Source organism: Bufo bufo, chromosome 4 (assembly GCF_905171765.1).
Source record: "Bufo bufo chromosome 4, aBufBuf1.1, whole genome shotgun sequence".
NCBI lineage: Eukaryota > Metazoa > Chordata > Amphibia > Anura > Bufonidae > Bufo > Bufo bufo.
The window spans coordinates 514,387,315-514,403,001 of NC_053392.1; positions in this window are offsets into that span (position 1 = coordinate 514,387,315).

The window sequence follows — 15,687 nt, forward strand, 5'->3', positions numbered from 1 at the left end:
ACGGACCCAGTGGTCAGAATCGCCACAATAATAACAAGAGCCCCGGCGACGGCGTAGTTCTCTTCGTGTCATCCCGAGCTGCATTGGTTCATCCATCTGAGTCTCCAACTTGGGTTCGATAGGAGAAACCTCAGACCTCGGAAGGCTATGAGGAGAAAACAAATGCTCCCACTGTCTCTCTCTAATCCGTCTGTCTAGTCTGATGGCTAGCGTCATGGTTTCCTCTAAGGAGTCAGGACTAGGGTAACAGACCAGCATATCCTTTAACCTCTCTGTTGACCCTGCTCTAAACTGGCATTTAAGGGCTGGTTTGTTCCAACCCGAAGGAACGCACCACTTGCTGAACTGGGTACAATAATCCTCCACGGGACGATCCCCCTGGGTAAGGGCCTTTAGATTAGACTCAGCCACAGACGCTCGGTCAGGCTCATTGTAAAGGACCCCTAGGGCCTGGAAAAAGAGGTCAACAGAATTAAGACACAGGGAATCTGGCGGCAAGGAAAGGGCCCATTCCTGGGGGTCCCCCCCTTGAAGTAGAGAGATGATTATCTCAACCCTTTGTTGGTCAGGACCAGAGGAGTGAGGTTGTAGTCGGAAATAGAGCTTGCAACTTTCTTTGAAAGCTAAAAATCTCCTGCGGTCATCCGAGAACCGATCGGGTAATTTAATATGCGGTTCCACCTGAATGGCGGCGGGAGCAAGAACGGGGGGTGTACGGGCGGTCTCCTGTGCCTGTAACCTTTCCCCTAATTCTTGCACAATTTGAGCAAGACCCTGCACATGCTCGGTAAGACTCTGTACAGGGTCCATGCTAATTAGGCCTGTGATTCTGTCACTGGAAGGGAAGGTAGAAGGAAGTGCACCCCCTAGACTGCCACCCTCAACCCTGTCCCTGCCTACTTGCACCAACCGCCCTAAGTGACGGGGCGCAACTGGGCGAAGGTCCCTAACCTCCGTAAGTGCCGGGTAGGGGAGGAAGGAACAGAGAGGGTATCGGGCAGCTAGGCAGAGAACGGTACGCGAGATGCAGGCAGACAAATGGACAAGGAAGTGGACAAGAGAGAAGTACCCTGTGAAGGAGAAGGCAAAGGCGGGTCAGCTAGCTGAGGTCAGTCCGGGAGGTCACGTCACTACAAAGGGAAGAGGCAGGTGGCAAATCCGAGAACGAGCCGAGGTCAGAATCCGGGATGTAGCGTCAAAACCAAGGGAGCAGGCAAAGGGAGGTCAGGAAACGGTCAAGGTCAAATTCCAGAGGTCAATCAATAGAGTAGCTAACAATACACACAGCCTAAGAGACTAAAATCACAGGCAACCTGTAGCCAGCAGGCCGCCTGTATTTATAGTGGGGAGTGAGGGTCATGTGACATGGCCAGCGTCACATGACCGACAGACAGACAAGACGAGCACCGAGTGATCAGCTCGGCGCTCAAGGCAGACCTAGGAGCAGGGAGCCTCCCAGCTAGCAAAGCCGACCTGGGAACAAAGCCAAACACAGATCCTTGCTCCCGAAGCTAAGCAGCAGGTCTGCGGCTGATGGGAGACCGGGTGCGCCTTCGGTGCACCGTTACATACTGCTCTTCTATAAGGACTTTTGTTACAGGGTCATTTTGGAAATGACAGGCAGAGGAAGTGGCAGACCAATATGCAGGGATGGTAGGGGTCGGGCAGGTGCACCAGGCTGGAACCTAAGTGGGAAGTTGCAGAAGGTGCATGCGATTACGTCAAAGGATGCACCAGACTTGGTTGAGTGGCTCACTCAGCCTTCCGCTTCTGCACCCTTCTCATCCTCTCTATCTGCACCCTCTTCACTCTCTGCTGTGTGCACCCCAGAAGACACCACCACCACCACCATATCCCCTCCCTTCAAGTCAGAGGAATTATTTTCCCATACATTCCAAGACCTTACCGATGCTCAGCCATTCTTGGCATCAGGTCAGGAACAGGAGGTATCAACGGCCGCCACCCAGCAGTCTGACGACAGTACCCAGATCAGCCCAAGAAGGGTGGTCCCTGCTGTTGCTGCCTACTCCGAGATCTCTAATGTCAGTGGTGGTGGTGATGATGTGTTGATGGACGTCACGTGGGTGCCCACAAGAGAGGAAGAGGAGGGGAGTTCAGAGGGAAAGACGGAGCAGTAGATAGGGAGGAGAAGGAGGAGAAGCAGGCAGAACTTACAGTGCACAGGAGGCAAAAGGCAGACTGCTAATGTATCTGGAATGAGCCAGCCACTCTGCACGGTCACATCTGGTGTTCCCAAGACGCTGGCACATGGCTCCGCAGTGTGGGCTTTTTTTTTACATGTCCGCTGCTGACAATAGTGTTGCCATCTGCAGCCTGTGCTGTCAACGCATAAGTCACGGTAAGCCCAACACTCACCTAGGGACGACCACCTTAAGAAGGCACCTGGCCTCCCATCATCGAGCCCAGTGGGAGCAACACTGTCAGAACCCACAAAGCCACACTCCCGGCGCTCTACGTCCTGCCTCTTTTCCTTCTCCTCTCTCCTTCCATTTGTCCTCCACTCCATCTATCACCGTGTCGTCGTCGCGTTCATCTGGCAAAAGGCAGGCTTACGTGGCCCAAATGTTCAAGGGAAAGTAGATGTTGACGCCGGATAACCCTCTTTCCCAACGGCTGACTGCTGGTTTGTCGGAACTGCTAGCCTGCCAACTACTGCCATATAAACTGGCACTCCGCAATAGAAGTTCCCTGGAAGGAAATATTTCTCCCAGAGGAGCAACCCGGAGCTATATTGCCACGTTCAGCGGCAAGTGAATGTATCACTGGCAAACAGTGTCGGTGCCAAGATACATTTGACCAAAGACACGTGGTCTAGCAAACACGGGCAGGGAAGGTGCATAACTTTTACTGCCCACTGGGTGAACCTTCTGACGGCCGTCAAGCATGCAACTTGTGGCACCCGTGTGGATTTGGTGTTACCGCCACAGATTGCATGCTGGCCGGCCTCTTCTTCAACTCCTCCTACTCCATCCTCTGTCTCCTCCTCGGCCGACTCCTACTTTTCCACTGCTACTGCCTCTTCCGCTGCGCCCCCCCCCAGCTCCCCAGAACCTATTCGACGTGCCAGGTAAGACGTTGCCTGCTGTGCTTCGGCTGTCGTGCCTGGAAGCCAAGAGCCACACCGGTCCTGCACTGCTTTCAGCTTTGCGGTCACAGGCCGGTCAGTGGCTAACCTTGCTTAATTTGACAGTTGGTAAAGTGGTGTGCGACAACGATGCCAATCTGCTGAGCGCGCTGAAACAAAGAAAAAGGACACACGTGCCGTGCATGGCACACATTCTGAACTTAGTTGTGCAGCGATCCGTTGCCAAATACCCGGGGTCCAGGACGTCTTGCGGCAGGCCAGGAAAATCTCTGCCCATTTTAGATCTTACATGGCCATGGCTCGCCTTGCTGACGTTTAGCGGCGACACCACCTGCACATCAGTCGTCTGATTTGTGACAGCCTGACGCGCTGGAACTCCACCTTGTATATGCTTGATAGACTGCTCCAGCAGAAACGTGCAGTTAATGTCTACCTGTACGAACTCTGCAGCAGCACAGGTTCTGGGAGCTTGCTTTTTTTTCACCGTGCCAGTGGCTGATTATTCGCGACACATGCAGACTTCTGCGGCCATTTGATGAGATCACCAAACTGGTCAGTCGCAGCCAGGGCGCCATCAGTGACATCATACCTTACGTTTTCTTTCTGGAGCGTGCATTGCTTCGTGTCATTGATCAAGCCGTCGAGGAGCAGGAGCAGGAAGATGAGGAAGTCGCAATGCTGGATGAATTCCCAGGGGAGGCTATTCCATATGAGACAAGTCAATAGGAGTCTGAAGAGGAGTTGGATGAGGATGGGATCCTTGGTGTTGTCCGTGGCTGGGGGAGGAGACCGAGGACGACATTATCCTGGACGATGAGCAAGAGCCAGACCACTTCACTGCTTCCAGTTTAGTGCAAATGGGGGCTTCATGATACAGTGTTTGAAGAGGGACCCCAGTATAAAAAGCATAAAGGGCAAGGACCAGTTCTGGGTGGCAACGTACTTAGATCTCCGGTACAAACACAAAATGGCGGACATGTCACTAGCATCACAGAGGGCTGTCAGAATGCAGCACTTCCAGGCCTTGCTTTTGCGGGCGCTGGCAGAGTAATTTCGGCTCACAGAGAAACAGTTGCGGGTACCAATCCAACAGCAACATGCAAGAAGAGGCCGGTTTGAAGATGTGTTGGTCACTTCGGATATGAGATCATTCTTGCATCCAACCCATCGACAGCTGCCCTCCGAATCCAGCCTCAAGGAAAGCCTAGACCGACAGGTGTCCGACTATATCGGGTTAACGGCCGATGTGGATGCTCTGAGAAGCTAGGAACCCCTGGACTACTGGGTGTGCAGGCTTGACCTGTGTCCAGAGCTGGCACAATTTGCCATGGAACTCTTGGCTTGCCCCTCGTCCAGTGTCCTGTCCGACACAGGGGGGATCGTGAATGATAAGCGCACTCGCCTAGCTCACGACAGTGTGGACTAGCTCACGACAGTGTGGACTACCTCACATTTCTAAAAATTAATGAGGCATGGATTTCAGAGGAATTCAACACATGTGACGAGTCAACCACGTTTAATTGAATTTCCTTATGACAGCCCACAAATATCCGCCACCACCGAGAACAAATACTGGTCCCTGTCTTAGATAAATGCAGCGGCATAAAAAGCCTTTTCTCTCCATTGAATGCCTAATGTTTTGGGCCTAAGAGGAATTCAACACCTGTGACGACCACGTGTTATCAAATTTCAACTATTATCATTAGTTTTTTTTTCAAGAAGGGGGATTTCGTTAGCCATGTTTTTAATGCAATTTTATATTTTTAATTCTTTTAAATATATGTATTTGACCTGTATTTGTACTAGCCTTCAGTAAAATTGATATCCAATGACCGTCTAATAGACCTCCAGCCACATAATCACTTGATCTTTTCTGTACGTTGAATGCATAATTTTTGGGGCCTGTAGTACACTGGCCTGCTGTAAAATTGATATCCAATGACCGTATAATCTACCTCCAGCCACATACTTACTTGTTCTTTTCTGTACGATGAATGAATAATTGTTGCGGCCTCGGAGGAATTCAACACCAGTGACGACCACGTGTTATCGAATTTCAACTATTATCTTTAGGTTTTTTTTCAAGGGGGGGGGATTTCGTTAGCCATGTTTTTAATCCAATTTTATATTTTTAGTTCTTTTAAATATATGTATTTGACCTGTATTTGTACTGGCCTGCAGTAAAATTGATATCTATTGACCGTGTAAAATATACCTCCGGCCACATAATCACTTGATCTTTTCTGTCCAGTGAATTCCTAATGTTTGGGGCCTGTAGTCCAGTGGCCTACAGTAAAATTTTTATCCAACATTGGGGACTGTGGGGATCAGAACCTTTTAGTCGGCATTAGGATCGAGTGATTGGCTAGTCTGTACAGACTACAGACTAGCTAATCAGAGCGATCGCTGGCCCGGGACCGGCGATTTGTTTAGTATAGATCTATGTTAGGCTCCATTGACGCATCCGCAATTCCGTTCCTCATTTTGCGGAACGGAATTGCGGACCCATTTATTTTTATGGGGCAGCATGATGTGCGGCCCGGATCCGGAATTGCGGACCCGCAAAATGCAGAACGCACATTGTCGGTGTCCGTGTTTTGCGGATCCGTGGATCCGCAAAACACACACGGATGTGTGAATGGACCCTTATACTGTAGCTCTTAGATATTTTATTTATTTTCATTTTTTATTTTTATTTTTTATGGCTCCTTTTATATATTTCTATTTTTTTTTTTTTATGTTGATCAACTAGGGATAGCTTCAGATGGGGAAGTCACAGGGGGCCATTCATTCATTACTTCATTACGTACAAATACTACCATATGAAACTACAGTTCCAGGCGCCATCTGCTGGTTACTGGTTTTCCCACTTATAAACGCCAAAAAGGATTTAGAACATATAACTGCACCAAATATAACTGCAACAAGTGCCTGGTGCTCTTTTCTAGTCAGGCTTGAAGTCACGGAGTCAGCGACCTCCTTGCTTCAAGTCACGGTAACCACGCCCCCTTGCCTGCCCCTTAACTGTGATTGACAGCGCTTATTCAAGACAGTTTGTCTGGCTTTTCCGAACTGCCGGCTGTCCTAGCGAAGGGGCAGGCAAGGGGGTGTGGTTACCGTGACTTGAAGCAAGGAGGCCGCTGCCTCCGTGACTTCAAGCCTGACTAGAAAAGAGCGCCAGGCAGGGGATTAAAAATCATTTTTACAGCTTCTGCTTAACTACCTGCAGAAAGAAAAGGATCGTTACAAACATGCTGCTGGCTACTCTATGGTACTGCTGCCAGCTTGGGATGTTTTTAGGAGGTGACAGGTTCCCTTTAAGGGTCTCCCTCAGTCGAGGGTAGCCTGTAGTTTTCTGTTCCTTCCCACACAAGAACTGATTGACCCTGACCCAAAATCTGGTTGCAGAAATTTCTCCAGGCCATAATACATCACATATATACTCAATTATTTTTTATGTCACTGTGTGCACACTTTTGTTTGTCACACAGACTATTTCAAGATGCGGTGCCTTTATGGGAAGTCCTTCCTGAAAGACTAGGGTAGTGTAAGTGGCCATCAGGTTCCTTGTCATCTTGCAACCACTTGGCCCTTCCTTCTGGTGGAGCCAGACCCAATCTTTGCCCGTGGTGAACACAAGGGTTAAAACCAGGAGCAAGACAAACTTCCCCTAAGGTGAAGGAAGGCCATCAATCCCTGACTTCTGTGGCTCAAAACGTCAGGGAAGGTTTGTGGGGTCCTTTTCCTTTTGGAAAGGGCTTGTGATAGATCACATCTAGTTTTGTGTGGCACACTGTGCCTTTTTTTTGCACTTAGATGAAAAAAGTCACAATCTGCTTTAAAAAAAAAAAAAAACCTTTATAAAACCTTGAGGTTCTTCACCATCCACTTGGAAAAACAGGAGTATAGGTAATAATATAATGCATTCTAGGTTATATCTGAGATTATATCTGTCACCGATTAAAACTTTGTAATCTAAGTAGTTCAGTGAATGTGTACCAATTGCTAAGTAAGCTAATGCATGTTTTTGCTGTTGTTCCTCCACATTCCCTAATTATCAGGACTGGTAGTTCTGTTGCCCAATAAGCAAATGTACCTGTAGATAGAACTCAGTGTTCAATTGGGAGTGAAGTTTACTGCTCTGATGCTATCCAATCAGTACAGACAGCGCAACAGCTGTAAAGATCACTGCCCATTGAGCATTGAGTGCCAGGGACCGCCCCACTGACTAACCATGCAACATTTGTTTATCAGGCGAACTTCTAACCCCTATAATTTGGGAACGGGGGAGAAATGCAACAATGAAAAAAATCGGACTTGCCTATTTGGAGAAAAATTTATGGAGGTATTTAGATTTAAGAGTTTCAGGTCCTCTTTAAGCATTACCACTATGGTACATGCTTTACTCAAAAAAATGTATATTCCTTGAAAAAAAGAAGGTCTGTCAATGGCTCTCAGTTTGATTCACATTATAACGGACCATATTATTCTTTTTGTAGATCAAACTAGCCTGCAAGCATTGAACAATCACAACCACAGTGCACTTAGGGAGAAGAGCTCATAGAAAACTGTCAAGGATGATGTGTTAACAGAAAATGAGCACAGACCAGGGGTAATGTGCAGAAAACAATTGTTTCTCTTCACAAATTAAAGGAAGATTTTAGCTTCAGGCAACGCTGATTATTATGTAGCTCACAACTGTTCTGCATTAGTCCCCATTACCATCTTATGCTCTCAAGTGAACCACCGATATTCTACGTGGCACAAGGAACTATGTAGCTGGAAAGTATTACAACATAGAGGACATTTTATTTATTATGACCCTTGAACACGGTGAAATATACCGTAAAATATAATACAGTTTTTCATTCCTATTTTATTTATAGCTGTAACATTTAAATTTTAAAGACCTATCAGCCTAGAATAAAGCTTGCATAGCTCACATATAATTGAACAGACTTGAAATACTGTAACAAACCCTCAACTGTGAATAATGTCACCTCTTTGCAGGTTTTCACACTCTTCATGTGCAGTACCCCACATCAAGGTACTTCCAAAATTGTTTTGTTATTTAATGGTGTTTCATTTTATACCATGCATATTCCCAGTATGGTTATGTATGGAAGTGACAGAGTTAACTTACTCTGACACAGCCCATGCAGAAAGTTAGAGCGTGGGTCTGGATAGGAGCCTAGTTCAGTAGTCATAACAGTGTGTTAGCAGACAGAGGAAGCTGCTACATGTCGGCCACTCCTCACAAGACTGGATCAAAGATCCAGAGAATCATCTTCTCTGAGGATTATCTACTGAGTGAAATACCTTACCATTTCTACAGAACCTAGGAAATAGTGAGAGATAAATCAAAGAGCCAAAAGGGTCTGGAATCTGCATGGCGAAAAATTGGAGTGAGCCAGTAAGGTGTTTGCTGATCAAAACTATAGACTTTACTACAGTGATAGGAACATTGTTTATACACCCTTCACACTGGGACACGACCTGGCCATTTGTATCTTATACACTGTATTATTCAGTTGGAAATTATAGCCAGAATTGTAAAAGTAACATTTCCAGCCATAGATTCTGCTGAGAGAGAGACGAAAGAGTACTATAGTTCCCTTCCTTACCTAAATACCATTGAATGTACTACAACTCCCATTCTAAAATTTAGTAAGGAAAGACATTTGTTTTCTACCTCTGGCCTGGTTACTGACTCCTATATCAGCTATTGCACTCTGCACCTCCCGTCTTGCACCAGCATCAAACCTACAACATCAAATGCACCCGAACTACCATCAGGCAGGAGCCCCAACATCAGGGAGTGCTCCGAGGGAAGAAAGGGTGCGCCCTACTTTCACTATCATAGCCCTAGGGATCCTGTTTGTGCAGATTGTCACTGTGATTGACTATGACAGCCAGAGCCACTACCATCCTCCGCTCTGCTCCTCCGGGGCTTGGTGCACATGAAAAGAAGAATGTTTCAGTTCACTGAAAGCATGTAGTGGAAATGGAAGTGCTTAGTATACTGTTGGGGAGGTTGCATAATTTCTGAATATATAAATTAATTGATTGTACATAAATCAGCACACAAAATCTGTGTGGAGCTTTTAAAGGGAATGTGTCATCAGAAAATAAACTAATGTTTAAATCAAGTTAACATATTTTATGTATATTGTAGGAAAGCGGTTCCTGGCCTCTTTGACGTAAGAGCCGGTAATTTTAAGTGTCAGCGGCAGCTAGTGCTGACTGACACTATTGGTTATTTAGTGTGTCCCCTGACAAAATGGAGGCGGTCGTGAAAGCCCTCGTGGAGGCTAACTTGCAGCAGCGGGAGGCTAACAAGCAGCAACAAGAAACTAACCAGCTGCTATTACAACATGCCCGGAAAGCTGTCCGCGCGGCGATTTCTAAGATGACCCCCTCAGATGACGTTGAGACCTATCTGGCGGTCTTCGAAAAGGTGGCCGTGAGGGAAAAGTTACCCCGAGACCAGTGGGCTGAGGTCGTCGCTCCGTTCCTGGCGTCTGGTCCCCAGCAAGTATTTTTTAATCTCCCTGATGATCAAGCGGCCGACTACCCGACAGTAAAAGGTGAGATCCTGGCGAGACTCGAGGTGATTGTATTAGTCGGGGCCCAGTGGGAGCATCAGTGGGAATTTAACCTGCTAGATCACAATATTATGATCTGCTGCACCGATTGCAAAAATGGCCGCAGCCTGACATATTGACTCCCACTGCTATGTTGCATCGGCTGTTGGCAGATGTGTTTTGGAGGGATTTGTGTACCCTCTCCAGCACTGGATTGGCCAGGTGTCTCCGGATAATGCCTTGGAGATGGTCGACCTGGTGGAGCGCTATGAGGCCACCAGAAATCTGCAGGGGGGTTCTTTTGGGAGGGGGCCAGTCAAACCCCGGAAATTTCCACGCCAAACCCTCCCAGGATGTACCCCCTGCAGACCCAGCCCCGGTGGTCTGCTGGCTGTGTCACGAGCCTGGACATATAAGAGCCGACTGTCCCCATCGGGGTAAACCCATGGAAACCAACTATGGCTACCGCCACTCATTGTATGCCAGGAATCTGTGCACCACCGGTACCTCCAAGATTGTAGACAATAGTTACCTGTGCCAGATGGAAGTGGGGGACACTCTGGCGGTGACACTGCTGGATTCAGGGAGCCTGGTGTCCCCGGTAAGAGCTGCCCTGGTGCGGCCCACCGAGTATACTGGCCGAAAATTCGGTGTTGTCTGCATTCATGGGGACTTAAAGGACTATCCTACTGCCCTGGTCTCTCTGTCAACGGTGGCCACCAGGTGGACGCATGAGGTGGCCGTCGCCACAAAGTTACCGTATGAGTTAATAATTGGGAGAGACTTCGCCGGTTTCCCGGCACTATGGCCAGATACAAAAGTTACCGATACCCGGGAGAAAGATGTAACCATAGCAGAGTGGCCCGGCTCAGGGGGGAGACCAGAACCCTGGGAACCTGAGTTAGAAGGGCCAGCAGTAGGGGTGACTGCCACTTCGGTGGAAGAGGGGGCGACAACACCGCTAAGTGTGATGGTGGGAGACGTGGAGGACTTGCCGCCGGGTCCTGAGCTAGCAGACCTCAATGTCTCTGGGGACAATTTTGGTACAACACAGCACCAGGACCCGACTCTGTCTCGAGTCTGGGAAAATGTGGTAATAGTTGATGGTGAGCCACAACAACCGGGGTCTAGAACATTAGTCTATGTTCCCCCATTTTGTGGTTCAACAGGAGATGCTGTATCGGAAAAATCAACTACGGGGTGAACATATTGAACAGCTGGTGGTGCCCAAGGCATATCGCAAGCCCGTGTTGGAGTTAGCCCACCAACATGTTCTTGGGGGACACCTGGGCCAGTGTGTTCAGAGAGGTGGAAGAGTATTGCAAGTCTTGCCCAACCTGCCAGATAACCAGCCCCCAGCCTCATTTCCGTAGTGCCCTGGTCCCTCTCCCAATTATTGAGGTTCCATTCGAGTGGATCGCTATGGATCTCATAAGCCCAGTACCGAAGTCCGCTAGAGGGCACCAACACATCTTGGTCATCCTCGAATACGCCACTCTGTACCCGGAGGCAGTGCCACTGCTTCATACATCATCCAAACTCATAGCTAAGGAGTTAATAGAGATGTTTTCCCGAGTGGGTCTGCCTAAAGAGGTTCTGACTGACCAAGGAACCCCTTTTATGTCCAAGGTCATTAGAGAACTCTGTAAGTTGCTCCACATAAAACAGTTGCGGAGGTCCGTCTATCACCCGCAAATGAACGGCCTGGTAGAGAGGTTTAATCAAACATAAAAAAATATGTTAAAAAGAGTGGTGTCTAAGGATGGGAGGAACTGGGATCTTCATCTGCCCTATCTCATGTTCGCAGTGCGAGAGGTGCCACAGGTCTTCTACTGGGTTCTCGCCCTTCGAACTGCTATACGGCAGACACCCTTGTGGTCTATTGGATGTGGCCAAAGAGGCGTGGGAACAACAACCCACACCGCACAAAAGTGTTGTCGAGTATGTCACCCAGATGCAAGGACGGATGGAAACAGTGTTACCTCTGGTTAGGGAGCATATGGAGGTAGCGCAGTGAGCCCGAGTAAGGTCTATAATCGGCAGGCTCAGGTCCTGAACTTTAACCCGGGTGATCGGGTATTGGTGCTTGTACCAACCTTAGACAGTAAGTTTCTAGCTAGGTGGCAGGGGCCCTACGAGGTACTTGAAAAAATTGGAGAGGTAGATTACAAGGTACATCAGCCAGGGAGGCGAAAGCCGGAGCAGGTGTACCATGTGAATCTGCTCAAACCCTGGAAAATTGGGAAACCTGTACGGAAGACAGCCCACGTCCAGGGTTTCTAGGGGAAGTGGAGTCAGTCCCTCTGTCTGAAGCAAGGGAAGCGGCTGCCACAGTGAAAATTGCTAACAGCCTCTCCTCTAAACAGGTTCAGGAAGCCAGGGAGTTCATTAGTCGGAACACGGATGTGTTCTCGGACCTTCCTGGACACACTTCCATAAGCAGACATGACATTATCACTGAGCCTCAGGCAAAAGTCCAGTTAAAACCATACCGGGTACCCGAGGCTCGGCGACAAGCTATCGCGGAGGAAGTGCAGCTAATGCTACAGCTAGGTGTCATCGAGGAGTCAAAAAGTGAATGGGCCAGTCCGATAGTCTTAATACCCAAGCTGGATGGGACATTGCGTTTCTGTAATGACTTCCGCAAACTGAATGAGGTGTCCAAGTTTGATGCATATCCCATGCCCCGAGTAGATAAGCTTATTGAGAAGTTAGGCCAAGCCCAGTATTTTTCTGTGTTGGACCTCACCAAAGGGTACTGGCAGGTACCCTTGATGGAGGCTGCCAAGGAAAAAACGGCTTTCATCGCGCCAGAGGGGCTGTATCAGTACAAGGTATTACCCTTTGGTCTACATGGCGCTCCCGTCACGTTTCAAAGGCTAATGGACATTGTACTCTGTCCACATAGTCGGTACGCTTCGGCGTACCTGGACAATATCGTTATCCACAGCACCAACTGGGAAAGTCACCTACCTAAAGTACAGGCTGTAGTGGACTCCCTTAAGAAGGCTGGCTTAACCATTAACCCAAAAAGGTGCGCAATAGGGTTAGAAGAGACCAAGTACCTGGGGTATGTAAATGGGCGCGGAATTATTAAACCTCAGGTAAACAAAATTGAGCAAATTCGGAATTGGCCACGACCGGTCACTACTCGGCAAGTCGTTCCTGGGAATGGTGGGATACTATATGAGGTTTGTAACGCACTTTGCTACAGTCGCTGCACCATTGACAGGCCTTTTTAAGGGACTCAAGTCAGTGACGGTCCAGTGGAATGAGCAGGCAGAAAAGGCTTTCTCTGCTATGAAGTCGGCCCTGTGTGGATGCCCGGTGTTGGTTACGCCCGACTTCAAGAGGGAGTTTGTGGTACAGACAGATGCCTCTTAAGTAGGCCTCGTTGCTGTACTCTCTCAGGACATCAATGGGAAGGAACATCCCGTTGTTTTCCTGAGCCGCAAACTTACCCCAGCCGAGACTAGGTACAGTATAGTGGAGAGAGAGTGCCTGGCCATCAAGTGGGCACTCAAGTCTCTCAGCTATTATCTGTTGGGGAGAAAGTTCCGTCTGGTAACCGACCATTTCCCTCTCAAGTGGATGAGCCAAACCAAAGAGAGGAATGCTCGGGTCACCAGGTTTTTGTCTCTACAGAACTTTAAGTTTTCTGTGGAACATAGGGCAGGCAGAATTACAGGGAAATGCAGATGCCCTGTCTCGGGTACACTGTCTGTCGGGTGTTCACCCCCTCAGGGTTGAACAAAGGGGGAAGGTATGTAGGAAAGTGCAAGGGGCCGTCATTGACGGAAGATATGTGTCACTGAGGTTCCTGGCCTCGGTGAGGTAAGAGCCGGTAATTTTAAGTGTCAGCGACAGCTAGTGCTGACTGACACTATTGGTTATTTAGTGTGGCTGTAAAGCTGATCCGGGCCGGCTCTTACTGGGAGCAGCCAAAGTGCAGGGTGGGTGGCTGTTCCCCACGTTCCAGGCCAGGTTTTGGTTAGGGATATAAAACCCAGCTAGCAGTCTCAGCTGGGGGTGTGGATTATCCTCCATCTGACAGTGGAGCTTTGCCAGTCTCTGTGTTGGGGCCTGAGAGTTTGGGCTGGGATTAAGGCCTGCTATCTTGTTTGGATGAAAGCACGTGAACTTCTGTTTCACCCAAGGACTTATGTGTTGCTGCCTGGTGTGAGCAAACACCAGACTCTAGGTGACTCAAGTTTTTTCCTTGAAACTGACTTTTTTTTGTCACTTTCCTTATGTGTGAATAAAACACTGAACTGTTTAAAGTGATTCTGTCATCAAGATTTGTGCTATAGAGCTGCAGACATGCACTGCTAGATCGCCGCAAGCATGTCCGCAATATACCTGTCCCATAAAGCTGTGTGCTTTTATTGTGCCTAAAAATGATTTTATATATATGTAAATGAGTCTTGTATGTGTCCACGGGGCTGTACTAACCTTCCTGGAGCCCAGCCACGCCCGCCTGTGAAGGAGCCCATCACTGCCTGTGTCCTCCGAATCTCCTCCTTTCATCACCGATAGATTGCCGTAATCTCGTGATGCGCGAGGTCGCGCATGCGCAGTGCCGGTATAGTGTTCCTTCCCTGTGCTGGCATCAGCCTCAGGGAAAGAACTGCGCATGCGCGAGCTCGCGCATCGCGAGATTACGGCAATCTATCGGTGATGAAAGGAGGAGATTCGGAGGACGCAGGCAGTGATGGGCTCCTTCACAGGCGGGCGTGGCTGGGCTCCAGGAAGGTTAGTACAGCCCCGTGGACACATACAAGACTCATTTACATATATATAAAATCATTTTTTAAGCACAATAAAAGCACACAGCTTTATGGGACAGGTATATTGCGGACATGCTAGTGGCGATCTAGCCGTGCATGTCCGCAGCTCTATAGCACAAATCTTGGTGACAGAATCCCTTTAAGTTAAAGATGTTGTCGTTGCCTCTATACTACATCCGCAAGCCTGTCTACCAGAGCAAATCCCCACAATATTCATTGACAAAAAATATTATGCACCAAGAAGGATTTATTGGAACTAAATTAAACTTTCTGTGTATAAATGTTATGAAGACATATGCGAGAGATTATCACTACAACTGACTTTTTGTCCATGCACCATCCCTTGAAAGGGCCGTTCAACCTTCTGTTAGGGTCAATGCTTCTCTCTTAGAGGCTGGCCCTAGTTCAGGATTGATAAGACTGCTGTATCCCAGTCTGCTGCTTCTCCTTGAAACTTCCACACCAGCTTCTGGCATACTGACTACTATACACTTAGGCTCTGATCACACACTTAGCAGCTGACTACCCACTTCCTAGCAGCTCACAACTAGAGGGGTGGGACCAGCTCACACTCGAAAACTGTATCAAAGACCAAGTACTTAACTCTGTCTCCTCTATATACAGCCTGTGGGTCACAAAGTACACAATAAAGACACATTAATCATCTTTAGCAGTGAACCATCGACTCACTGCATGTTGCCATGGGTTATCACTGACTGTTGCTCTGACACCACCTAGTTGAACTGTTTAACTGTTAAGTGACTGTTGCTGAGAACATGCAATGATTGCATTTATGTTGTGTTTATGCACATTATCGTACCTCTGCCACTTTAGTGTGCCATGCAACTATTACCCCTGTGTGATATGCCATGTTGTGACTTGAACATAACAAAGGTTACTGTAACTGCAAACTACAAATTTATTAATGATAGAGGATGGCATTAATAGCACTGTTTCTATTTTGGCATATTACCCTAAACTGTTTAGTACTGTTTAGTCTATGGAAGATGTCCATAAACTACAGACTGACTTGGACACTCTGTTTGGTCATCCACTTGGCAAATGAGATTCAATGTGGATAAATGAAAATTTATGCATCTGGGTACTAATAATCTTGGTGCATTATGTCCTAGGGGGAGTACCACTGGGAGAGTCACTTAAAGAGAAGGATCTGAGTGTACTTGTAGAACATAGACTAAATAATGGCATA